Source organism: Macaca nemestrina, chromosome 16 (assembly GCF_043159975.1).
Source record: "Macaca nemestrina isolate mMacNem1 chromosome 16, mMacNem.hap1, whole genome shotgun sequence".
In the NCBI taxonomy this organism is placed as follows: Eukaryota; Metazoa; Chordata; class Mammalia; order Primates; family Cercopithecidae; genus Macaca; species Macaca nemestrina.
In genome coordinates, this window is record NC_092140.1 from 13,779,630 (window position 1) to 13,805,154 (window position 25,525).

Consider the following 25,525-nt stretch of genomic DNA (forward strand, 5'->3'; position numbering starts at 1 on the left):
AGCTCGCATTCAGACGGCCCTGAGATGCGGGCCTGGGGCCCTACGCCCCATTGGCAGCTGGAGGCGTCGCTCCGGGGCCAAGGAACGCCTGGCCGGGTCAGGACGCGGGCAGAGGTGGGCGGTGGGGCAGCCAGAGAGGGCCGCGCCAGAGCAGCCCACTCTCGCACAGTCTAGGACTGGAGTTCCTAGGCCCAACCGCCTACCTGAGTGATCTGTTTTGCACATCTTTCCTCATTCCTCTTCTCTGCTCTCCCTACCTCCTCTACTTTTTTGCATGAACAGGGCCCAGGCCAGGATAACGAATGCAGAAAGATGGCCTTTTGGCCCGGAATGCACGCTCTGGCGTGCTCATACACCCACCTCACACACACTTATACACACTCACGCGCAATTCAACCCCCCCAGCCCCGCCCCAGCCAGTGCACTGGGCACACGCTCGGGATTCAGGCATCTTGCCAAGAGCTCGCGAGCACCCTGCGTGGCACACTGGTTGGAGTTCCTGCACGAACTGGCGGGGGTGGAGTGAGGAGGGAGGGGTGGGCGGCGGTGCACGCTGCCGACTGCTGGCGGAGCGCACAAGTTCAGTGCTCAACTTCCCGCTCTTAACGAGATCCGGGATCCCTTTGGAGAGTCCCTCGGGAGCTGGCGACGGGGCTGGGAGTGGCGTGGGTAAGCTGGCCCGCGCGGGGCGCGGGCGGCGGGGCACAAGGGCGCGACAGGAAGAGGGCGCGAGGGTGCCCGCGGCCGGCCGGGCGCTCCAAGAAGTCAGCGCGAGCAGCTGTGACTTCACCTATTAGCCCCGATGTCTTTCCGAGGAGCCTGGTGGAGTTAAACAGCCCACAATGGGCGCTCTGGGGCGCCTCCAGCCTGACCTCCACCCGGGTTTAATAGTTTCATAGGAACTTCATTAAATCAATTACTTAGTGAGCACATCATCATTTATTTGTAATTAGCAGCGAGGAGCGCGTTCTCTCCCCCAGCCTGCGGCCCGGGTCCCAGCGGGGTTGACTAGTTGTGCAAGCACTTTTGTTTGCTCGAGTGTTGACTCCCGGCATTATTCGGCCCGGGTAATCTTTACGTCTCAATCTAGTATTCAGGGGGCGAAAGGAAAACAAACAGGGCGCAGGCCGGAGGCCAGCCCTTTGGTCCCAACCGCTCCAGAACTCGGCCCTCGCTGGGCGTGCAGGGCGCAACTCCACGGTCCCCGTTCCTCCCGGACGGAATAGGCGAGGGCGCCACCGGGGCAGAGGGGCAGGAGCCAGCCCGGGGGGTCCAGAAGGAAAGTTGCGAAGGAAGAAGAGATGAAGGAGAGAAAGGAGAAAACCAGGAGCAGGAGCGCCGGGCCTGCAAAACGAGCACAAAAGAAACGTCCAGGCTCGCGCACGTGTGCGGGCGGCATTGGAGGAGGAATGCGCGTTGTGCGTGTGTGCAAGTGTATGTCCATGTGTGCACGTGTGTGTGCGCGCGCAGGAAGTGCGTGAAATCCATCCTTTTCAGCTACCCAGGGCTGGGCGGAGAGAGGGGAGTGGGAGCAGGAGGTGCCGGCCTGTGGTGCGCGGAGGCAGCTCGCTGGGTGTCCGGGCTGCAAAAGTGCTTTAATTGGGGGGCTGCAGCCCCGGGCGCAGCTCCACTGCGGCCCACAAATTACTAGCGAGTGGTTAGCGAGGAGGGGGGAGTTGCGAAAGCCGGGCCAGAACCTGCGCGTGCGGAGCGGCACGAGTAATGGCTCCGCAAGGAGTCGTGATTCCTTTCGAGTGTAATCATCTTTCCCCACACGCCGCAGCGCCGGCCAAATCTCGTTTACATCCAAGGAGTTGCGGCTCGCCGGGCCAGAAACGTGGGCGACACGCCCCTGCGTCCTTGCCCTGGCCCCGATTTCCGCTCCAAGCTGGAAGTCCTTCCAGCACAGGAAACGCTCAACTTCTGGGGTTATCCTAGCTCAGGAAATGGAGGAGGGCGGGGAGGCGAGGGGTCATTGATGACCCGGCCTGGGTTCCCCAGGAACAGGCGAATGTGAACAACTGTGAGGTGAGGAAAGGCCGTGGGGGAAAAACGCCCCTTGAGACGGCTTCCAGAAGAAACAGTGGCCCCTGGGGATCCTTGAGGTCAGTCTCTTAGACTTCCTGGGGCTGTGAGCTTTTGAGGACCGGGTCCTGAATTTCTTCCTTGGTTCTGACGGCCAGGCCTGGCTGATCTGGGTTAATACTTGCAGGCAGGGAATGTGTGAAGGCGGTGGTTGCCTTGTGGATTTTCTAACCAGTGGTTTCAGTAAAGATCTAATCAGTGTCTGGAGTGTTTGTACTCTGGTGGGCCCGAAGAGGGTTCTGTGGCCCTATGGTGAGACAGGGTCCATCCTGGAGCGGGGGTGGGGAGGCAGAGGGCTGGGGTGTGGCCCCCAGGCCTCTCTGGACAGCCCCAGACCTGGAGTCCGCTGGCTCTGGCTGTGTTTGGGTGCACACGTGCGCGAGGGCGGTCGTACTCCCAGGAGTGGGAGCTTAGCTTGCTGGGGAGCCTGTTGCCAGCTCTCCTGAGGCCTCCAGTCTGGGGAGCCAACTCCACCACAGTGCTTTGGGCTCTCAGGAGGGTGTCCTAAGCCTGCAGCTGTCTCACTCTCCTAGTCTTCTTGCTTCGACCTTTCCTCAGGTCTCACCATCAGACATCCAATCTGTTCCTCTCCCTAGCCTCATTTTCTGCAAAGTTGATTCCCAGGTCATTTGACCTCTACCCCAGGGTCCTAGGTATCCTTTGCCTGCAGGACACAAGGATGGGAGAGGCAGGAGCAACTAGGATCCTCTTTGAAAATAGGCTTTCTTGGCCTGGTGCAGTGGCTCACGCCTGTAATCCCAGCCCTTTGGGAGGCTGAGGCGGGAGGATCTCTTGAGGTCAGGACCAGCCTGGGCAACATGGTGAAACCCCATCTCTACAAACTATACAAAAATTAGCTGGGCCTGGTGGTGCATGCCTGTAATTCCAGCTACTCGGGAGGCTGAGGCAGAAGAATAGTTTGAACCAGGGAGGTGGAGGTTGCAGTCCGAGATGGTGCCACTGCACTCCAGCCTGGGCGATAGGGCAAGACTCAGTCTAAAAAAAGAAAAAAGAAAAAAGCTTCCCTCCAGCCCCCATCCCCAGCATGGCAGAGCTCCTTGAGCTGCCCAGCTGCAGCTCACCCTGCCATGGTCTGAGAGTTTGGGTCAGCCTAAAAAACAGGAAATAGATCCAGATAAGGACCATCAACCAGCCAGTCAACAATCTGGGAGGAGCACCTTTTAAAATATAAAAAGTGGTTTGTAGCTTTGCATAATCCTCTTCCCCCATCCCCAGTGAGTCTGAGCTGAAGAAGTTACAATGGTCAGGCTTCAGGAAGAATTACCAGGAAAAGGAATTCTTAAAGCATAAAGCCAAATATGATTTTCTTAAAAATACCTGGGAGCCTAGGCCGGGCGCGGTGGCTCACGCCTGTAATCCCAGCACTTTGGGAGGCCGAGGCGGGCGGATCACAAGGTCAGGAGATCGAGACCACGGTGAAACCCCGTCTCTACTAAAAATACAAAAAATTAGCCGGGCGCGGTTGTGGGCGCCTGTAGTCCCAGCTACTCGGGAGGCTGAGGCAGGAGAATGGCGTGAACCCGGGAGGCGGAGCTTGCAGTGAGCCGAGATCGCGCCACTGCACTCCAGCCTGGGCGACAGAGCGAGACTCCGTCTCAAAAAAAAAAAAAAAAAAAAAAAAAAAAAAAAAAAAAAAAATACCTGGGAGCCTAACATGATAAACACAAATACTCCTTTGAGTCTGTGGTGCATCTTTCTGCTCCAGTGTACAGAATACCTATGCTAAATATATATTGATCAGACAGGTGCACACACACAAATTATAGCACGTCTAAATCCCACCTTGGAAATTATCAGACCTAGCCAAATTTAGGACAGCGGTGAAGGAAGCAAGACTGAGAAAAGCTACATTGAAAATAAAATTGAAATGTTCACCCATGACTTCTCTCTCTACTCCTCCCCTCTCTCCCACCTCCTACACCATTTAATAAAATAGCATCGTTTAGAGAAAGGAAGGCACGTCAGGGGACATTTTATGAGCTGGCAGAGAATTTGTTGAAGTAGTTGATTTAGAAAATCTGGATACTGACTGCGAAGTTTTCTTAGTCATATTCATATTATGCGTCTTTCTTCCCAATCCAAGTCCTAACAGCTTTTAAGTCATTATCTGGCTAGGTTCTGTTTATTAATCAGGCTCTGCTCTGATTCTCTCTTTACTGGACTGCAGGCCCCTTGGCAGTCCCACCTGAGGCCCTCCTTGGACCAGTGGGAGGCCGGAGCTGTGTTCCCTGCACCCTTTCAGGAGAGCTCCCCATGCAGGGCGTATGGGACCCTTCCAGGGTCCTTGCCACTGGACTCACCAGTCTGAAAACTAACAGGATCATGCTCACAGACTGTCCTCCTCTCTCTGGGAGGGCTTGTCTTGTCACCAGTCATGAGTTTCATCCTCCTGACCTGGTGCAAAGAAGAACGTTTGGCACTGACATAAAAGCCCATGCAGCAGGAGCCTGGAGTTTGTAGCAGGGTGATTTCGGATAATGACATATATGGGATATTTCAGGGAGGGCCCAGGGGAGCCTTGGAAGGGAGGAACTATGCCAATGTTTGTCCCCTTTTACGGGCGAGGGCAAAGGTTTGACTGCTCTGGCCGTTTTTTAAGTAAACTGACCAGAAAGAGCACACATTAGAACAAACTGTGGCCTAGGGCAAGAGTCTGTTGTGTTCCTGACAGAAACTTCTGGGCGAGTCCTGGCCGCTGCTAGGCCACTGCTCCGTGTTCTCAGAACCGGCAGCACTGCTGGGTCCTTGTTCATACCTGCGCAGGACAGAACCATGAAGTGATTCCAGGCATCTTTTCTCAGGGAGAAAGAGCACCTAGAGACACAAGGCGAGTCCAGGAAAACCACTGCCTGTTAGCCACCCCTCCTTGGCCACGCCTCCTGCGATTTCTAGCCTTCAACGCCCAGATCCTTTATATCCACTCCATAATGCAGAGGACTGGAGTCGTACAGAGACAGAAATGTGTCTTCCAAGAACTTTAGTGTCTTTGGCCCCTGGCAAGATTGGAGTATTTATTTTTCTCCGACTCCTCCAATTGGAGTGATGCCTGTTAAGAAGGAAGCAGAAGCTGGGTGTGGTGGCTCACACCTGTAATCCCAGCACTTTGGGAGGCTAAGGCCGGCGGATTGCTTTTTGTCAGGAGTTCAAGACCAGCCTGGGCAACATGGCGAAACCCCATCTCTGCTAAAAATACAAAAATTAGCCGGGTATGGTGGCGCAAGCCTGTAGTCCCAGCTACTTGGGGGGCTGAGGCACAAGAATTGTTTGAACCCAAGAAGCAGAGACTGCAGTGAGCCAAGATTGTGCCACTGCCCTCCAGCCTGGGTGACAGAACTAGACTTGGTTTAAAAAAAACAAAAAAAGAAGCCAAGAAATTGCATCATGAAAAGTATAATATCCTGCTTGGCCCTTAAGTTTCTTTTGAGATTGGAATGAAGTTTTTTTTTTTTTTTTTTTGAGACAGAGTCTTGCTCTGTCGCCCAGGCTGGGGTGCAGTGGCCGGATCTCAGCTCACTGCAAGCTCCGCCTCCCGGGTTTAGACCATTCTCCTGCCTCAGCCTCCCGAGTAGCTGGGACCACAGGCGCCCGCCACCTCGCCCGGCTAGTTTTTTGTATTTTTTAGTAGAGACGGGGTTTCAAAGTTTTAATAGGAAGGTTTCTTTGGCTCCATGACTGTCTGCGGAACGGCAGACACAAAACTTCTTAGGCTCAACTGAGTAACAACTTTCCTGGGAGCTGGGTGCTCTGAGGCCCTAGAGGCAGAGCTGTGGGCCCTATTTCGGGGCACAGTAGAAGAGGACACAGGAAGTTGTAGACAAGCCTAATATCCATTGCTTGCATGTTTTCCCCATCATTTAAAAAAACTGTGGTAAGGCCAGGCATGGTGGCTTACACCTATAATCCCAGCACATTAGGAGGCCAAGGTCGGAAGACCACTTGAAGCCAAGAGTTTGAGAGCAGCTTGGCCAACACGGTGAAAACTGGTCTCTACTAAAAATACAAAATATTAGCCGGGCATGGTGGTCTGCACCTGTAGTCCCAGCTACTTGGGAGGCTGAGGCACAAGAATCGCTTGAACTCGGGAGGGGGAGGTTGCAGTGAGCTGAGATTGTGCCACTGTATTCCAGCCTGGGCAACAGAGTGAGACTCTGTCTCAAAAAAGAAAAAAAAATGTGGTAAAATGTATATAACATAAAATTTACCATTTCAATCATTTTTAAGAGATGGGGTCTCACTGTGTTGCCCAGGCTGGCCTCAAACTCCTGGGCTCAAGTGATCCTCCTGCCTCAGCCTCCCAAGTAGCTGGGACTGCAGGTGTGAGCCACCACACCTGGCTTCAACTATTTTTAAGCATACAATTCAGTGGCATCGAGTACATTCACATTCCCATGCAGTCATCACACCATTCGTTTCTAGAATGTTTTCATCTTCCCAAACTGAATCTTTGTACATGAAACAATAGTTCCTCATTTCTTCTCCTCTAGCTTCTGGCGATCTCCATTCAACTTTTTGTGTCTCTGAATGTGACTACTCTGGGATCTCATCTAAGTGGGATCATTCTGTACTTGTCCCTTTGTGCTTGGCTTATTTCACTCAGCATAATGTCCTCAAGGTTCATCCCTGCTGTAGTATGCATTAGAACTTCATTCTTTGTTATGGCTGAGTAGTAGTGCACTGTGCGTATAGACCACATTTTGTGGATTCCTCCTTCCGTTGATGGACACAGGTTGTTTCTACCTTTTGGCTACTGTGAATAATGGTGCTGTGAACACTGATGTGCTTACATGCTTTTATGTGTACATGTGTACCTATATAATACACTTTTTATTAAGGAATTTAAAACACTTTAAAGGGGGAGCTCCAGCCATGGATTTAGACTATCAGCTTTCTCACTTGGCTCTGGCTTTCCGAGGTCAGCAAAGTGCAGCTAGAATTCAAGGGAGAGCCAAACCATTGTCTTCCAGTTTCGTGGCCTTCCCATCTTTGTGTGTGTGTGTGTGTGTGTGTGTGTGTGTGTGTGTGTTCAGACCTACCCAGTGCTCCTGCTTCAGAGGAACTATTAACACATTGATATTATCAATAGCAGGCAGTGCCTGAGCCATTAGGGATTTATGAAAACATCTGAAGCAAGTCGTTTCAAAGCACTGATTTGTTTTATAGTCAGTATTACATTTTATGACAGGCTCTTTTGCCAGCAAAATGAGCGCATAAGCATCATACTCAGCTCAGGAGACGGAAACCGGTGCCCTGGGCTGCCCTGCAAATTTGTGTTCCAGATCCCTTGGGAAGCTTCTGCAATTCACAGACAACTACTGATGCTTTGCTGAAGGGTTGACCGCGAACTAGACAGGGTGTATGCCCACCCTTACATTTGTGGCAGTAGAAAAGCGGCATACAACCCCTTTCCCTTTTCTGTCATTTTTCTCGAACTGAGAACACAATAAGAACACCAGTCAGGACCCAGTAGACCAAGGTCAAACATTTCCTGGCCACTTCTGCTGCTTTTTTTTTTGTTCTGATTTTTTTCCCCCTGATTTTCTGGAGTTTCACAGGGGCAAATTCCCGAGTTTTGGATAAAGTAGTCTCAACCCTCCTGGGAACGGTGACGCCTAAGGAAAGGGACAGACAGGCCACTTGCGGGAGGTGGATGTATGATTCCCAGCAACCCAGTGACTGTCCTTCTCATTCAAACATCCCCCCACCCCCCAACCAAAAGAGCAGGGAGAGGGAGCACTGTCCTGTACAGGGTTTGCCGGGTCTGGGACTGGGCAGGGAGGCAGGCGCTCTTCCCTGGGATGGGGGATAGTTCCTTCTCAGTGTTCCCAGGGAGCAGGGTTTGTCATATTTTACAGCAGCTGTTTCACATTCCCCTACCTAGTTATTAGACACGAAAGGGAGTAAATTAAAATAGCAAAGTAAAAGGAAATAAAAGGCGTCTTTTCTTTCTGTAAAGAGACAACACCTAATTAAGGAATATTTGAATCCCACAAAAATGCAGACTCTCACAGGTGACATAAAACTTCTCCTTTTAAACCAGGAACAAACCCCAGAAAATTAGGGACAGGCCGAAGAGGTAGTCCTTTAAAACAAAATGCTCCTGCCTCTGGAGACTTTTGACGTTTTTCTCCCTTCCTTTTTTCCTCTTCCACAGTCCTGAGGGAGTATTAAACTCAAACGACTCCTTTGAGTTCAAGTTTTCTGGGCGGTAGCCAGCCAAGCATACAGCCAGCCTCCTCCCCTCCTGCCAACAGCGGCACTTGCTACAGCCCACAGCCTTGTTTTCTTCTCTCCCAGCCTCCTCCCCTCCCCAGCAGGAGCTTTTCAGCCCCCACTCACCACTGCACCACAGTTTCTTTCTTTTGTCCCCTCTGGACTCTACTTTTTTCCCAACACTTTCCCTAGCTCAGGCGAGCTCTCACCCACTCTGTCTTCCACTTTCTTTACCTCACAGAGCTGAGACGCTGGGGCCTCCTTTCTTTTTCTCCTGGGCTCTTAATCGTGTTCTTGACCAGAAGATAGCAGAAGCTTTGGCCTTCTTCAGCTTGATTCCACCCTGGGTTCCAAATTCAGTCCTTCCCAGCCCTAGCTCTGCCCTTCCTCCCCTGGGTGTGGTCTCCTTATACACCAGAGGCCGCTTTGGGTGTTGGTGCTCAGCCATTGTTGACCTTGACCTTTATACGGGAATGCTCTTCTGGGGCACCTGCAAGGAGTAAAACTTTTAAGCGAACAATTCAGTGGTATCGAGTATATTCACATTCCTGTGCAATCATCACATCATCCATCACCACAATGTTTTCTTCTTCCCAAACAGAATCTTTTTACCCGTGAAATGATAGTTCTTCATTTCTTCTCCCCTAGCCCCTGGCCATCTCCGTTCAACTTTCTGTCTCTCTGGATGTGACTACTCTAGGGATCTCATTTAAGTGGAATTATATAGTATTTGTTCCTTTGTGTCTGGCTTATTTCACTCAGCATAATGTCCTCAAGGTTCATCCATGCTGTTGTATGCATCAGAACTTCATTCCTTGTTATGGCTGAGTAATATTCCACTGTGTGGATAATGAATCAATACATGTAAGGGGCGTGAAAGCCCATGGAGGTGAGAGGGGCTGACGTCTCAGGCAGGACACGGGCCTCCCTACCTCATTTCCGCTTCGGGGACCACACAATGGTTAACACAGTGCTTTTCCTGTGAAAGTTGCTCAGTTCATTCAGAATCCCTTTCGTTATTGTTTCTAGGAGAGTCTCATTCTTCTGCTTAGTCTTATAATTGGGAGGGAAGAAAAGAAAGCTGGGATGAGGCTAAGAAAATATGGAATGTCATACCTTGAAATAGCCACAAATTAAGTACATTCTTAGTGACAGCTCACCCCAATTTTGCCTCTCTGGGATTTTTTTTTTTCTTGGCTTTTGATGGCTTGAAAGTCCTGCAGAATTTCCCCAACATCACAATGCAGAGCATGGAGCCAGAGGTTTCCAGATTCCTGCTTATTAGACTAAACAGTAAAAGGAAATCATTTTTTCCTTTCAATAAGTGAGGACAGGCTGTTTTCTTGGCATTTCCTTTTGGGGATGGACGCTGCCTCTGGCTCTGCCTTTTTTACTTTTTTTTTTTTTTTTTTTTGAGACAAAGTCTTGCTCTCTTGCCCAGGCTGAAGGGCAGTGGCGTGCTCATGGCTCACTGTAGCCTCGACCTTCCGGTCTCAAGCGGTCCTCCTGCCCAGCCTCCCAAGTAGCTGGGACCACAGGTGCACACCACCATGTCTGGCTACTTTTAAAAATTGTTTTTGTAGAGACGAATGTTGCCTAGGCTAAGGCCTGTTTTTCCCTGACCTGCTGCAGAAACAGATGTGTGACTGGCTCCGCCCAGTGCCAGGACCCAGCTCTCAGCCACACTCCTGCCTTCTCTTCTCTGAAACATGTAGGTAAAAAATGACTTCTCTAACTCCTTTCATCTATATTAAAAGGCATATCATATTTCTGAGTAAAGCCTTAGGTAGGATTTTTAGAAAAATGATCATAGTAATAATAATAATATGTTACATCGATGTTAGATTGACCTAACATTTTAAGGGGGGGCTTTCCTCTGCCTTATAGGATGTTTAGCAGCATCCCTGGCCCCTGCTGACTACATGCCAGCAACAGCTTCCTCCCTTCCAAACTGTGACAGTCAAAAATGTCTCCAGGCTGGGCATGGTGGCTCATGCCTGTAATCCCTTAGGAAGCTGAGGTGGGAGGATGGCTTCAGCCTAGTAGTCTGAGACCAGCCTGGGCAACATCGCAAGACCCTCTCTCTACAAAATAGTAGTCTCAGCTCCTTGGGAGGCTGAGGCAAGAGGATGGCTTGAGCCCAGGAGGTAGAGGCTGCAGTGAGCTGTGATCACGCCACTACACCCTAGCCTGGATGTCAGAATGAGATTCTGCCTCAAAAAAAAAAAAAAAGAAAAGAAAAGAAAAAACATTTCTCCAGACATTGCCAGATGCCCTCTGTGAGGCAAAATCACCTCTGATTGAAAACCACTGAGTCAGGGGGCCAGCGGGATGGCCTGTGTGGCCAGACCACAGGGAACAAGAGTGTGGTTCAAGATGAGGCTGAGAGATGGAGACTGGACTGTGACCATATTGTGAGTTGAGATGTTACTGTAGGGCCAGGGAAAGCCACTGGAGGGGTTTAAGCTGGGGCATGAAATAATGTTATTTAATATTTGGAGGAGGGGTTTGGCTGTTGTGTGGGATGAGAGTCGGGGCCGGATGTCCTGGGAGCAAGCCACTGCAGTGCTCCAGATGATGGGGGAATGGGACGGAGAACAGCGCACAGGTCCGGGCCACGTTTTAGATGAGCAGGTGGCAGCACTTGCTGAATCCACAGAGAGAGGTGCGGTGGAGAAGGATGAAGGAAAGGACCCTGACCTGACTCCAGCAGCTGGTGGCGGGAGCCGCACCATGAGTAGGGGCAGGAGCTGATTTGGGACGGGAAGTTATTTATTTATGTGGAGATGCCAGGTAGATGGGAGGATATAAAATCTGGAGACCAGGAAGAGTGAGGGCTAGAGGTGTAGATTTGGAAGCTTTAGGGCATATTGGGTTTTATTGATATTTAAAACCATGAGTATTTAAACTCACATTACCTAGGGATATTGTGTGAGCCCACAAGAGAAGCAGCCCAGCAGAGAGTCCTGGAGGCATTTTAGCAGGAAGTGGAAGGACCAGAGAAAGATCCAGAGTAGCTGTCTGTGAGGCAGGAGATAAACTAGGGAAGGTTGAGGTCATGGAAGTCAAAAGTGTATCTGGAAGGCTGAGAGCTCGCTTGATGGAGGGACACAGAGTTTTCCGATGACACTGCTATGCACGGTTTGTGGACAGGTGAGGGTGGAAGGCTGATTGGGTGGGTGGGTGAAGCCAGGGATAGTAAAACCTGGACAGTGTCCCAGAGGGCTGGGAAGGGAAAAGAGTCCAAGCAGGAGCCTGTGGGGAAGCAGGTTGCAGGAGTTTTTTACAGGCAAGAGATGCAGGGTGTGTTCAGATGCTGGTCCTGGTCCAAGTGGCCTTGAAGGGTCACGGGGAGGCAGAGAGAGATGGAGAGGTTGCCGGTGCTGGAGCAAAAGAGAGCTGTGTAGGAATCAAGTCCTTGAGCACGGTGGGATCAGAGCCCAAGTCAAGGGGCTCAGGTTAAATATTTTTTTTTTGTGTGTGGTAAAATATATATAATATGAAATGTGCATTTTAACTGTTTTTAAGTGTACACAATAGTGGCATTAATTGCATTCACAATATAGTACGACCATATTGTGCTAGTTCCAACATTTTTTCATCACCCCAAACCCAAATACTCTGTGACCAGTAAGCAGTTGTCCCCCTACCCCCACCACCTTGAAGGCCGGGGTTTTTGTTTTGTTTCGTTTTGTTTTTTTGAGACAGGGTCTTGCTCTGTTCCCCAAGCTGGAGCACAGTGGCACAATCATAGCTTACTACAGCCTCGGACTCCTAGGCTCAAGTGATCCTTCCACCTTGGCCTCCCACAGTGTTGGGATTATAGGTGTGAGCCACTGTGCCCGGCCTCCACAGGCTGGTTTTTTATAAGAGCAGGACGTTTCAGCCCTAATAGCAAGAGGGAGGGATAGACTAAGGCTGGAGGTAAGGGTGGGCTTGTAGCTTTGTGGATAGGAAGATAAGGGGGCTTCTGTGGGATTGCTCCAGTATTCTCACTGAAAGCTTGCTGGAGGAAAGAGATAAGGGTGTAGGAGGGAGACAGGAGAAACATCTGGAGAGTGGAGAAGTGAAAAACTGAGGAAATGTGTTAGTATTGATGGCCAGGGCCAATGGTCCACTACCTATTTATATACCAGAATTTAAAATGAGGCCAGCCAACAATGGTGAGTGTCTTTTTATTTATTTATTTTATTTATTTATTTTTTTGAGATGAAGTCTCACCCTGTCGCCCAGGCGGGATTGTAATGGCACGATCTCAGCTCACTGCAACCTCCGCCTCCTGGGTTCAAGTGATTCTCCTGCCCCAGCCTCACAAGTAGCTGGGATTACAGGTGTGGGCCACCATGCCCAGCTAAGTTTTTGTATCTTTAGTAGAGATGGGGTTTCACCATGTTGGCTAGGCTGGTCTCGAACTCCTGACCTTGTGATCCGCCCGCCCTGGCCTCCCAAAGTGCTGGGATTACAGGCGTGAGCCACCACGCCTGGCAAGTGTCTTTTTTTTTTTTTTTGAGACGGAGTCTGGCTCTGTCGCCCAGGCTGGAGTGCAGTGGCCGGATCTCAGCTCACTGCAAGCTCCACCTCCCGGGTTTATGCCATTCTCCTGCCTCAGCCTCCCGAGTAGCTGGGACTACAGGCGCCCACCACCTTGCCCGGCTAGTTTTTTGTATTTTTTAGTAGAGACGGGGTTTCACCTTGTTAGCCAGGATGGTCTTGATCTCCTGACCTCGTGATCCGCCCGTCTCGGCCTCCCAAAGTGCTGGGATTACAGGCTTGAGCCACTGCACCCGGCCGCAAGTGTCTTTTTAAACACTGTTTACAAATTGTGGTGAAATATACATAACATAAAATTTATCTTGTTTTTTTTTCTTGAGACATAGTCTCACTCTGTCACCCAGTGGTTGGAGAGCAGTGGCTTGATCTTGGCTCACTGCAACCTCTGCCTCCTGGTTTCAAGAGATTCTCCTGCCTCAGCCTCCTGAGTAGCTGAGATAACAAGGGTGTGCCACCACACTCGGCTAATTTTTGTATTTTTTGGTAGAGATAGGGTTTCACTATGTTGGCCAGGCTGGTCTCGAACTCCCGACCTCAGGTGATCCACCTGCCTTGGCCTCCCAAAGTGCTGGAATTACAGGTGTGAGCCACCGTGACCGGCCCTGAACCATTTTCAAGCATACAGTTCAGTGGCATCAAGTACATTCTCGTTGTGCCACCATTACCACCATCCAGGTCCAGAACTTGTCCATCTTCCCAAACCAAAACTCTGTCCTCCTTAGACAATAGCGCCAATTCTCCCGCCCGCAGCCCCTTGCAGCCACAGGCGGTTTTCCCTACCAGTGTTCAGATGCAGACATGGAGTGGGTGATGGCTGAGTTACACAGGATTGTCGAGGGAGGGGGCAGCAAGGGCATTACAGGTGGTTGTGAGGTAGTGATTACAAGGGCAGATCATGGAACTCGGGCTCTATAAGCAGGTGGAAGCAGGAAGAGGTGTGCAGTGGTGTCTTCGGAGTCCAAAAAATGTTGATATCTTTGTTCCTTTCCTTTCTCATGGTGCTATAGATGGCAGGAGTCAAAACTCATTTTTTATTTATTCATTAATATGGTTTCTAATTGCTCTGACATCTCTGAAGAATGTTCTACAGAAGGACCCAAAACGGCCACTTGAGTCACTGGCATGAGCTTCCTCCTACTACATGCCGTAGACCTGGGAAAACGTTATGGGTCCCTAGGATACCCACATACTCTGCACCTAATTAGGTAAGAAAAGAGGCATATGGTGTTTTATATGGGGAAAGAGGTACATTTTCTATGAATAGCATAACTATGCGAACAGACAGGCTGACAGATGATTTCACTTTATCTCATCACACAATATGGGCATCCTCACTGTGTGAAAACCCCCAAAGCTTCAGAAACTTGCTAACGTCCTCCTTGCTTTCTACATCTCAGCTCTTGCCTTTCCCTGCAGAACTGAAGTGGAGATGGGAAGCCCTCTCTCATCCGCTATGAGCTCTCCACCCCGAAATGTCCTCTGGTGGTTTTCATAGTCCCAAGCTGTTTTCTGCCTTATTGATGGAGTCATCTCTTCTTTATAACACACTGCTTGTCCTTTCTGGGGATTGTGTTTTCTGGTTTTCTCTACACATACATGTATACTCTTGGCCTGTAAGTTCTGTTTCTGAAAGATGCACTCGCACTGTGTTACAGCCACACCTTTGAGAGCAATGCTGGCAGGGCTGGGTTTTGCAGCACAGATGCCCTTGATGAGGATGGAACAAATTGCAGGGAATTTATTTTTTTTAATAATGGAAGAAGCTGGCCAGGTGCGGTGGCTCACGCCTGTAGTTCCAACACTTTGAGAAGCTGAGGAGGGCAGATCACCTGAGGTCAGGACTTCGAGACCAGCCTGGCCAACATGGCGAAACCCCATCTCTACTAAAAATACAAAGATTAGCTGGGCATGGTGGTAGGCACCTGTAATCCCAGCTACTTGGAAGGCTGAGGCTGGAGAATCACTTGAACCTGGGAGGCAGAGGTTGCAGTGAGCGGAAATCACACCATTGTACTCCAGCTTGGGCAACAAGAGTGAAACTCCATCTCAAAAAAAAAAAAAAAAAAAGAAGAAGCCGACGTGGATCACATCTTGGATTTACCAATTGATAGATAAGCCTAATATCACAAAGAGTTATGTTTCTAGCAATACTTCAGAAGACATAGGAGGTCATCAGGATGGAGATTTTTTTAATGTTTTTTTTTTTTTCTTTTCTTTTTTCCTCCTGGAGTTAAGTGATCCCCCTGCCTCAGCCCCTAAAAGTTCTGGGATTACAGGCATGAGCCACCGTGCCTGCCCTCTTAAATGTTAATAGTTAGAGTGACCCCTCAGTGCTACCTTGAATTGTATATCAGCAATGCGGAACCTTCTGCCATGATGATGATGTTCTATAAAGCGCTGTCCAATACAGCAACCACAAGAATCCTTGCCCCCTGAACTCTTGAAATGTAGCTAGTGCCACTGAGGCACTGGATTTTTAATTTTATTTAACTTGAATTTAAACGGTCACACCTGGCTAGTGGCTACCATACTGGACAGCTCAGCTTGCAGTAGAAAGTACCAACTAACGAATGAGCTACAGGCTTTCCCATTAACATTCTCTAATTTAAACATTGTTAGCATTGTTTAACAAGTTTAATTCAATTAAACTTATTCAATATTTAAATTATTATATTGCCTTTGGCTGTACGTAATAGGCAGCTGAATAACTGGGGCCGTACGGGTGAGGGGTTTGTGTTCCTCCCCTGGCGAGAAGCTCAGTGGCAGTTAGTGGAGGGCTGAGCCAGTGGGCTGGAGAGGCCTTGGGGAGCTCTTCTGGTTTCCAGCTCTGACATTCATGGGAGTGACTTGCAGCCTGATAGTTGTGGGATGGCTGCTGTACTTTCCAGTATCAACTTCTGGCAGGAAGGCAGGAAGAAGGGAGATGGAAAATGAGCAAAGGGCAAACAAAAAAGGCCTCCCAACGGCGAATGGTACAATTCCATTGCAGAGAATTTGGCAATATATAGTCCAGTCATATTTTATCATCACCCTTCAACCTGGCAATCCCACTTCTGGAAATCTATCCCCAGTGGTATCAGGCATAAATACAAAATGGCTCATGCACAAAATTATTCACTGTGGCATTATTTATGATCATAAGACACTGGAAGTAACCCAAGTATTCGTCAACAAGGGACTGTTTGGAGCATCTATAATAGAGCTGCACAATCAGATAATGTGCAGTGAGGCCAGGTGCGTGGCTCATGCCTATAATCCCAGTGCCTGGGGAGGCCGAGGCTGGAGGATTGCTTGAGCCCAGGAGTTCTTTGAGACCAGCCAGAGGAACACAGTGGGACTATGAACAGGTGAAGAGTGAGACCCTCTCTCTAAAAACTAAAAATCCCCAAATACCGTGCAGTAAAAAAGAAATGAGGAGCACTGTGCATACAGGTATGGAGTGATCTCCAAAAGTCAAGGATATTAAGTAAAACAGAACAAGAACAACACGTATAGGTCTAGAGTATATAGCTGTATTGATAGGCAGCCTCATGGGTAAGAAAATAAAGAAGGAAACAGACACACACACATTTGGTTGTATTTGCAAGGCAAGGAAGCAGACAAAAAAGCAAACATTTGCCTTTAAGTGAAGCTGGAAGAGGAGAGAGACAGGTAGAAGGGAGGGGGGTGGGAAACTGGACAACTATGCACGTACCTCCTTTCATACTTGGGACTTTGAAATGTATGCTTTCCTATTCAAAAACTGAAATAAAAGGCGGGGCGCGGTGGCTCACACCTGTAATCCCAGCACTTTGGGAGGTGGGGCGGATTACTTAAGGCCAGGAGTTTGAGAGCAGCCTGGTCAACATGGTGAAACCCCATCTGTACTAAAAATATGAAACAAAAAAATTAGCCGGGTGTAGTGACACACCCCTGTAGTCCCAGCTACTCAGGGGGCTGAGGTGGGAGAATGACTTGAACCTGGGAGGAGGCTGTAGTGAGCCAAGATCGCACCACGGCTCTCCAGCCTGGACAACAGAGTGATACTCAGTCTCAAAAAAAAAAATAAAATAAATAAAAAAAATAAAATAAAATACCTGAAATAAATACTGTCTTTTTTTTTTTTTTTTTTTTGAGACGGAGTCTCGCGCTGTCACCCAGGCTGGAGTGCAGTGGCACAATCTCAGCTCACTGCAAGCTCCGCCTCCCGGGTTCACGCCATTCTCCTGCCTCCGCCTCCCGAGTAGCTGGGATTACAGGCGTCCGCCACCTCGGCCGGCTAGCTTTTTGTATTTTTTAGTAGAGACGGGGTTTCACCTTGTTAACCAGGATGGTCTTGATCTCCTGACCTCGTGATCCGCCCATCTCGGCCTCCCAAAGTGCTGGGATTACAGGCTTGAGCCACCGCGCCCGGCCCAATACTGTCTTAAGAAAAGCAGCACCTAGCCATTTTCTCTCTCGGTTCCTTGGCTGGAATTGGAATTGGGAGGCATGGCCAGGCCGAGTTGCAAGGGCAAGGACAGTGGGAGATGAGTGTTCTCTTGGGCAGACTCGGTCAGGATGGGGCAGCTGAGGAGGAAGGATTAGACCCTGGGCTGGCTTTGCTCGGGGTCCACTGTGGCCACCATGTGTCCTGAGGAGAAGGCGGCCAGGCCTGGGAGTGTGCCAGGGCTGCTTTAGGACTCAGGGGAGCTGGTGCTGATGCACCATTCACCGTGAACAGGAGCCGTGCTCTGAGCACCACATGTCCTGCCTCAAACCAACCAGCCGTTTTCATCATCCTCTTTGTGTACAGTGGGAAACTGAGTGGTCGGCAGGGAGATTTAGTAATTTGCCCCAGGCAGTGCGCGGCAGAGGGCAGATGGGAGCCCTCGATTGTCGTCTGCTGCGGCCCAGAGCTGAGCAGCCACAGGGCAGCTGCCCTCTGTCTGCCGCTAGCCAAGTAATTCACCCTGACCTCGCACGTTCCGTTGTAAAAAGTGATGGGAAAACGATCGCATTTCAAGGTATTTAGCAATTGCGCTTCTGGGTACATACTTACAAGACATGAAAGCTAGGACTCCAAGCTGGGGGCCGTGGCTCATGCCTGTAATCCAAGCACTTTGGGAGGACGAGGTGGGAGGATTGCTTGAGTCTAGGAGTTGAAGACCAGCCTGGCAACATGGCGAGATCCCAGGCACGGTGGCTCACGCCTGTAATCCCAGCACTTTGGGAGGCCGAGGAGGGCGGATCACGAGGTCAGGAGATCGAGACCATCCTGACTAACACGGTGAAACCCCGTCTCTACTAAAAATACAAAAAAATTAGCCGGGCGAGGTGGCGGGCGCCTGCAGTCCCAGAGTTACTAGGGAGGCTGAGTCAGGAGAATGGCGGGAACCCGGGAGGCGAAGCTTGCAGTGAGCCAAGATGGTGCCACTATGCTCCAGCCTGGGGACAGGGTGAGACTCCATCTCAAACAAACAAACAAACAAAAAACCTGGGCTTGGTGATGTGCGTCTGTAGTCCTAGCTACACATGAGGCTGAGGTGGGAGGATTGCTTGAGCCCGGGAGGTCGAGGCTGCAGTGAGCTGTCATCGCACCACTGGACTTCAGCCTGGGTGACAGAATGAGACCTCGTCTCAAAAAAAGAAAGCTGAGCCTCCAACAGATCGTTGCACACTCATGTTTGTTGCGGCACTATTCACAACAGACAAGGATGGAAGCAGCCCACGTGTCCATCAGTGGATGAACGGAGTAGCAAAATGAGGTCTAACCACATGCAACAGAGTATTATTACTCAGCCTTAGAAAGGATTCTGGTTCTGACACGCTGCAACACGGGTGAACCCTGAGGACATTTTGCTAAGTGAAATAAACCGGTCACAATAAAATGGGTAAATACTGTATGATTCCACTTATATGAGGTACCTAGAGTAGGCGATTTCATGGAAACAGAAAGTAGAATGGAGTTTCCAGGGTCTGAGGAATGAGGGGAGTGGGAAATGATTGTTTGATGGACTCAGTTTCAGTCTGGGGTGACGAAAAAGTTCTGGGGATGAATGGTGGTGATGGCCCTACAACATTGTGAATGTGCTTGATGCCACAGAAATGTACATCTGAAACGGTCAACACGGTAAGTTTATGTTATATATATTTTACCACAGTTTAAAAAATGTAGTTGTGAGCAGAATAATGTCTATCCCAGGGTAAAAAATAATTTGCCCCCTTTCCCCCAGGGATATTTGGCACTGTCTAGAGACCTTTCTCTCGCTTAAAATTAATCATTTAAAAATAGACTTTATTTATGGAGAGTGGTTTTAGGTTCACAGCAAAGTTGAGCAGAAGGTGTAGAGAGTTCCCATATACTCCCCTGCACCACCCCCAGCCCCTCCTACTATCAACATCCCCCACCAGAGTGGGGCATTTGTTACAACTGGAGAAGCTGCGCTGACACATCGCTGTCACCCACAGAGCACGGTTTACATTCAGGCTGACCATCAGTGTTGTACTTTCTCTAGGTTTTGGCAGTTATATATATGTCCCATGTATCCACCAGTATAGCATCATTCAGAATAGTTTCAAAGCTCTAAAATTCCTCTATGCTCTGCCTATTCATCCCTCCTCCCCCCAACCCTTGGCAACCACTGATCTTTGTTGTTTTTTTTTTCTGAGATAGGGTCTCACTCTGTCACCCAGGCTGGAGTGCAGTGGCACAACCATGGATCACTGCAGCCTGGACCTCCTGGGCTCAAGTGATCCTCCCACTTCAGCCTCCTGTTGACAGGCACATGTCAACGTGTCTATTTAATTCTTAAACATTATTTTTTGCAGAGACAAGGTCTTGCCATGTTGCCCAGGCTGGTGTTGAATTCCTGGGCTCAGGCAGTGCTCCCACCTTGGCCTCATAAAGTGCTGGGATTACAGGTGTGAGTCACTGAGCCTGGACAACCGCTAATCTTTTTACTGTCTTCTGGAGACATTCTTGATTGTCACATTTGGATGGAGGTGCTACTGGCATCTCTAGTGGGTGGAGGTACCTGCAGCAGGTAGGGGCCAGAGATGCTGTTGAGCATCCTACAGAGCACCCCCGACCCCAAACGTCAACAGTGCTGAGGTTGGCCAGGTGCAGTGGCTCACGCCTGTAATCCCAGCACTTTGGGAGGCCAAGACAGGTGGATCACGAGGTCAGGAGATCGAGACCATCCTGGCTAACAGGGTGAAACCCTGTCTCTACTAAAAAAAAAAAAAAAAAAGATGACTGGGTGTGGTGGCACATGCCTGTAGTCCCAGCTACTTGAGAGACTGAGGCAGGAGAATGGTGTGAACCCGGGAAGTGGAGCTTGCAGTGAGCTGAGATCGCACCACTGCACTCTAGCTTGGGAGACAGAGCGAGACTCCATCTCAAAAAAAAAAAAAGTGCTTTTTTTTTTGGTCCTCAGAGAGTTTTTAATACAGTGTATTGAAGAACTGTCAGGGAGATAACAGAAGTGAAGACTTTTGATATTTAGTTTTAAACAAAGCATAGAGACATGAGATTCAAATTGAATGACGGGAGGAATTTCAAAAGAGAAACTGGGCTACATTTTCTGGTTTTTACTCTCACATATCAAAGCCCAGTGCAGATAATCGTTATAGTCTGTTGTCTTGGTTATGTCAGGGAACATACATTCACACCCCAATCTTTCAGAGGCCCTGTCACCTTTTGGTGTGTTTAATGCCATTCTCAGGGTACTAAGATGTACTCAGATGTGGGCAAGGGTATTTTCTGGACCCTGAATTTGGTCTGGATGCCTGGTGTTCTGAACTTTCTTTTTTTTTAAATAATAGAGATGGGGACCTCACTATGTTGCCCAAGCTGTTCTCAAACTTCTGGCCTCAAGTGATCCTCCTGCCTCAGCCTCCCAAAGTGCTGGGATTATAGGTGTGGGCCACCATGCCCAGCCCCAAACTGTCTTTGACGATATTGAGTTCTGCTCCGACCTGGCTTTGACATAAGTGTTTCTAGCAAGCACAAGTAGCCCAAGCTCATGCCAAGAGGAATAAGATTCCATCCCACCACAAGGAACTCATAGTTAGCTCAGCAAAGGAGGCTTGTATGCAGATGAACTGTGTGAGCCGCACAAAACTGTGCTCAGTTTCTTTTTTTTTTTTTTTTTTTTTTTGAGGCGGAGTCTCGCGCTGTTGCCCAGGCTGGAGTGCAGTGGCCGGATCTCAGCTCACTGCAAGCTCCGCCTCCCGGGTTTACGCCATTCTCCGGCCTCAGCCTCCCGAGTAACTGGGATTACAGGCGCCCGCCAACTCACCCGGCTAGTTTTTTGTATTTTTTTAGTAGAGACGGGGTTTCACCGTGTTTGCCAGGATGGTCTCGATCTCCTGACCTCGTGATCCACCCGCCTCGGCCTCCCAAAGTGCTGGGATTACAGGCTTGAGCCACCGCGCCCGGCCTGCTCAGTTTCTAATATTTACCAAGTGCTCCAGGACAGTGAGGACAGAGCAACCCTGCTTGTGAGAAAGCTTCTGAGACCTGGTGACTTTTAGGCGGGGCCTTAAAGGATGAATAAAAGTGGTACCAGGCAGGAGTCAGAGGAACGTTCCGGGCAGAAGGAGCCCTTGTAAAGATCAAGGGCTTGTCAATGAATGGGTCCTTATGTTTGAGCACAGGGTGACAGGTTTACTGGGCTGAGAATTGGGGAGCTAACAGCAGGTAATGAGGCAGGAGAAGTAAATTGGAGCCTACCTGTGAAGGGCACCTGGTGAAAACACAAAGCTAATGGTCAAGGATGCAGTTGCACAACTCCAGGGGGCGCTGTTCACAGCATAGTCAAATATATGAACGGTGCCTTGGAGTTGCAGCATGCATAGCTGTGTGGCTGTCCCCATTGGCTCAGCTAATGATCATTGAGTGATTGCTGCTGGAAAGTATTCTGAGAGCCCTGGGTATTTTATCTTTTCTTTTTCCTTTTTCAGCTGTAGGGTCTCACTCTGAAACCCAGGCTGGAGTGCAGTGGTGCAATCATAGCTCACTGCAGCCTTGAACTCCTGGGCTCAAGTGATCCTCCCACCTCACTCCTGAGTAGCTGTGACTACAGGTTCATGCCACCGTGTATGGGTAATTTTTTAATTTTATCTTAAAAATTTTTAAATGTGTTTTTAGAAACGAAGTCTCGCCCTTTCCTTCAGGCTGGAGTGCAGTGGCACAATCGTAGCTCACTACAGCCTCTAATTCCTGGCCTCAAGCAACCCTCCTGCTTTAGCCTCCCAAAGTGCTGGGATGACAGGTGTGAGCCATTGTCCCCAGCCTTATGTTTTCCTTATTTAATTTTCACAACTACCCCAGGAGGTAAGTTCTATTTTCATTCCCATTTTATAGATGAGGAAACTGAGGTGCACAAAGTGAGCTTACGTGGCTCTGAAGTGCTGGCACTGGCGTTTTCATCTGGGCAGTTGCCTTTGGAGCCCAAGGCAGACTGCTCCCCAATGTTTGTCATCTGAGGCACCCAGAGAAGTGATGCTTTCTGGCACCACAGGGAAATGACAAAGCTGCTCACACTCTGAGAGGTGTGGGTCCAGGGACTCCAGTGTCCCAGGCTGCACCCTGGCCACCCTAATGGTTGGGGGGTGCTCAGGGTCTTGGCAACCCGTGGCCCATTTCCACAGCATTCCAGGGCGGCAGGTGGATCTCAGCTCTGGGAATACATTTGAGGTCGCTTTTCCAACCTGGTTGTATTGCAGTCAAACACTCAAAAGGAGGCAGAAAAATTCTGTGTACTTTAGCGTTCTGGAACATTGGCTGTCACTTTCGTGGTTTCGTAGGTCGAGGGGCAAAATGATTTTGCACAAAGCATGGGCTCTGGAGACAGACAAATCAGGTCTTCATCACATGACCTTGGACATAAGTATTTGCTGTCTGTGAGATGCAGTTTCTTCATTGTTTAATAACCAGGTATGGTGGCTCACACCTTTAATCCCAGCACTTTGGGAGGTCGAGGCAGCCGAATCACTTCAGGTCAGGAGTTTGAGACCAGCCTGGCCAACATGGAGAAACCCCATCTCTACTAAAAATACAAAAATTAGCCGGGTGTGGTGGTGCGCACCTGTAGTCCAGCTACTCGGGAGCCTGGTGCAGGAGAATCACTTGAACCCGGGAGGCGGAGGTTTCAGTGAGCTGAGATTGCGTCACTGCACCCCAGCCTGGGCAACAGAGTGAAACTCTGTCTTTAAAAAAAAAAAGTTTATAAAAAAGTCACCTCCTGTATGAAATGTCGACATTCATGGAAAACAGCTGGTGCCACCTGTAAGCCTTCAGTATATGCCATCCTCTTTCTCTCCTTCCTCTCCTCCTTCTGTCTCTGAACATTTCTGATCAGCTATTCTGAGCTAGAGGGCAGTGGTTTGGGGAGAACCAGGCAACAGCTATCTATTGGCAAAACCACTTTATTTATGAGGACATTGCTGGTGATAACACCCTTTCTTTAGAATTCCCTTTTTATGCTGGGCGCGGTGGCTCAAGCCTGTAATCCCAGCACTTTGGGAGGCCGAGACGGGTGGATCACGAGGTCAGGAGATCGAGACCATCCTGGCTAACACGGTGAAACCCCGTCTCTACTAAAAAAAAATACAAAAAACTAGCCGGGCGTGGTGGCGGGCGCCTGTAGTCCCAGCCACTCAGGAGGCTGAGGCAGGAGAATGGCGTGAACCTGGGACGGGGAGCTTGCAGTGAGCTGAGATCCGGCCACTGCACTCCAGCCCAGGCGACAGAGCGAGACACCATCTCTAAAAAAAAAAAAAAAAAAGAATTCCCTTTCTATTAAAGTACCCCTGAGTTTGCTGTGAAAACTGTCCATGGAAGCAAATAAGCAAAATAGTCCCTGATACGGTTTAGCTCTGTGTCCCCACCCAAATCTCATCTCGAATTGTAATTCCTACATGTTGAGAGAGGGGCCTGTAATCCCCACGTTTCAAGGGAGGAAGGTGATGTATCATGGGGATGGTTTCCCGCATGCTGTTCTTGTGATAGTGAGTGAGTTCTCACGAGATCTGATGGTTTTAAAAGCGGTAATTTTTTTTTTTTTTTTTTTTACTGCATTCTCACTTCTCTCTCTCCTGCTGCCTTGTGAAGAAGGTGCCTGCTTCCCCTTCACCTTCTGCCATGATTGTAAGTTCCCTGAGGCCTCTCAGCTATGTGGAACTGAGTCAATGAAACCTCTTTCCTTTATAAATTACCCAGTCTTGAGTATTTCTTTGTAACACTATAAAAATAAACGAATACAGCCCCCAACAATTTCTACATCTTTCCACACTTGCTCTCATGTGGTCATCTTTTTTTTTTTTTTTTTTTTTTTTGAGGCAGGGTCTCACTCTGTCACCCAGGCTGTAGTGCAGTGGCGTGATCTTCGCTTACTGCAACTTATGCTTCCCAGGCTCACGTGACCCTCCTACATCAGCCTCTGAGTAGCTGGAACTACAGGCATGCACCACCACGCCTGGTTAATTTTTGTGTATTTTTTTGTAAATATGGGGTTTCGCCATATTGTCCAGGCTGGTCTCCAACTCCTGAGCTCAAGTGATCTGCCCGCCTTGACCTTCCAAATTGCTGGATTACAGTTGTGAGCTACCACGCCTGGCCCATCTTATTATTTTTTAAAAATATTAACATCTTTTTTTCTTGTTTGGCGACAGAGTCTCACTCCATTGCCCAGGCTGGAGTGTAGTGGTATGATCTCGGCTTACTGCAGCTTTCACCTCCTGGGCTTAAGCGATCCTCCCACCTTAGCCTCCCGAGTACCTGGACTACAGGTGCACACCACCATGTCCAGCTAATTTTTCTATTTTTTGTAGAGGTGGGGTTTTGGCATGTCGCCCAGTGAGCCAGTATCGCACCACCGCACTCTAGCCTGGGTGACAGAGTGAGACTCTTGTCTCAAAGAAATAAAGGCCGGGCACGGTGGCTCAAGCCTGTAATCCCAGCACTTTGGGAGGCCGAGACGGGCGGATCACGAGGTCAGGAGATCGAGACCATCCTGGCTAACACGGTGAAACCCCGTCTCTACTAAAAAATACAAAAAACTATCTGGGCGAGGTGGCAGATGCCTGTAGTCCCAGCTACTCTGGAGGCTGAGACAGGAGAATGGCTTAAACCCGGGAGGCGGAGCTTGCAGTGAGCCGAGATCCGGCCACTGCGCTCCAGCCTGGGCGACAGAGGGAGACTCCGTCTCAGGAAAAAAAAAAAAAAAAAAAGAAATAAATAAAAATATTTATTTGTCAAATAAAGGTTGCATATATTGGAGGGGTACATTGTAACAATTTGATACATGTGTACATTGTGTAAGGATGACCACAACCCAATGAATGAACACATCCATCGCCACTCATGCTGTACATTACAGCCTCAGAACTTACTTGGAACTTCTGTAACTGAAAGTTCGTACCCTTTGACCAACATTTCCCCATCGCCTATCCCCTTACAACCACTGTTCTACTCTTTGCTTCCATGAGTTCAACTTCTTTAGCTCCCATATGTGAGTAAGATCATACAGTTGTTGTCTGTATCTGGCTTGTTTCACTTAACATAATGTCCTCCAAGTTGTTGCAAATGGCAGGATCTCCTCTTTTATGGCTGAACTCTGTGTCTTTTTTTAAAAAAATTAGTATTCAGGCTGGGCCTTGTGGCTCACACCTATAATCCCAGCACTTTGGGAGG

At 49.3% G+C, this 25,525-nt stretch overlaps 1 long non-coding RNA gene across 2 annotated transcripts in view; it reads left to right on the forward strand.

Annotated features, from left to right (window-relative positions):
- The first annotated feature begins 547 nt into the window (after window positions 1-547).
- Window positions 548-25,525, forward strand: part of LOC139359058 (uncharacterized) — a 126,075-nt gene continuing 101,097 nt past the window's right edge. For both annotated transcript variants that reach the window (XR_011614631.1, XR_011614630.1), the window contains exon 1: window positions 548-669. This is a non-coding gene — a long non-coding RNA (uncharacterized lncRNA). The remainder of the gene's footprint in view (window positions 670-25,525) is intronic.